Genomic DNA, 1498 nt, shown 5'->3' on the forward strand with positions numbered 1-1498 from the left:
GATCTTAGCTGTAGTGCATCTTGTCTTGCCAGCTGAAGAATTCATTGCTGGGGAAGAGACCAAGAACTGCACCCAGGTTCAGGAGATAGATGTTGCTATTTTATGTAACATAGACAAGACAAGACAAAAAAGAAAAGAAAAGAAAAGAAAAGAAAAGAAAAGAAAAGAAAAGAAAAGAAAAGAAAAGAAAAAAGAGAAAAGGAAAAGCAAACTAAACCAGAGTGAACCTGACTCACATCTTGGCAGAGAGATGGATATGCAAAAGGAAGGAATTACTCAGCATCTTAGATGTATTTGATTTTTCACCAGCCAGGAGGAATTTGTTCTCAGAGAAAACGCTGTCTCTGTCACAGGCAAATGTGATCCTTGCGCTGGATGAGTCCATTGCTCTTGGAGAGTGGAGGAGCTGTTGGTCATTGATCATGGTTTCCATCTTTGTGTCTTAACCGATCTTTTAGCCATGCTGAGTCCATGCCATCGAACGCCTTGAAGAACAGGTCTCAGGCTTGAATTCAGCTCTGCTTCCAAACCATAAGGTGGCCTGGGGAGTAGAGGGTAAGTCTGATGCATTTGTGGTAGCCAGGGCTCCCACTGCAGCAAGCTCTTCTAGCTGGCATTTGCCAAGTGCTGTGGGCTTCATGCCCACGTATATCACGTAGCTGTAGTCTAGCCAAGAGGTGACGAAGATATGACTAACTGAGCCTGGGTTGCTCCTGTCAGAAAGGCATGGCTTGCCTTGGCCAAGAAGAGACAATGGAAAACATTACATTGCGATGCTCATCGGGAGAGTTTCATGTCACCGGGAAGTGCAGGAGTGCTCCTGAGACACAGACTAAGTAGAACAGTGGGCAGGGTATTTTAGCCTAAGGAGGTTGCTCTGCAGCTTCAATATTGTACTTCATATAGTTTTCACAGAAGGGTTTTTAGTACTTTTTGACTGTCTCAGGTTAGCTCTGTTGCTACAGTTGTAGATCCTGGCCTGAGTGCAGGTTGCACCAGATGCAGCACATCAGTTTCCCTCTGGAGAGCCTCCAGCTGGCTTTGGGCTAGCCTCTACCCAAGCTTGCTCTGGAAGGGAACAGCTGCTTAAAGCCACTATGTTCAGGATTCAGTAGCAGTTTTGGGATGCTCAGCTCTGGGGAAAGCGACTGCAAGCGGTTTCTAGCTGTGAGAACTGCTTGCACCTTCTGAGTCAACACCCTCTTTCTGCCCTTTTCCTGGAGACCTTACTCAGAGAAATACCAAAAGCCTCCAAGAGGAGTAGATGGAAGTTCAATCTCTCTCAGACTATTTAACCTGCTGGAAAATTTCTGTGTTGCAAGTGCCCAAGGGTCCAATATCTGGGCTCTGTGGATGACCATGAAATGGCAGGGTCTGAGCAAGGTTAGCAGACCGTGTGAAGTTGGTCCCGTCCATTGGTGCAGGATGCAGGGGTGGATGTGATAAGCAACGCAGATTTGTGACAGTCTCATCAAAGGTTATTACACTGGCAGCCTAG

The sequence above is a fragment of the Falco punctatus genome (assembly GCF_963210335.1).
Source record: "Falco punctatus genome assembly, chromosome: 9".
In the NCBI taxonomy this organism is placed as follows: domain Eukaryota; kingdom Metazoa; phylum Chordata; class Aves; order Falconiformes; family Falconidae; genus Falco; species Falco punctatus.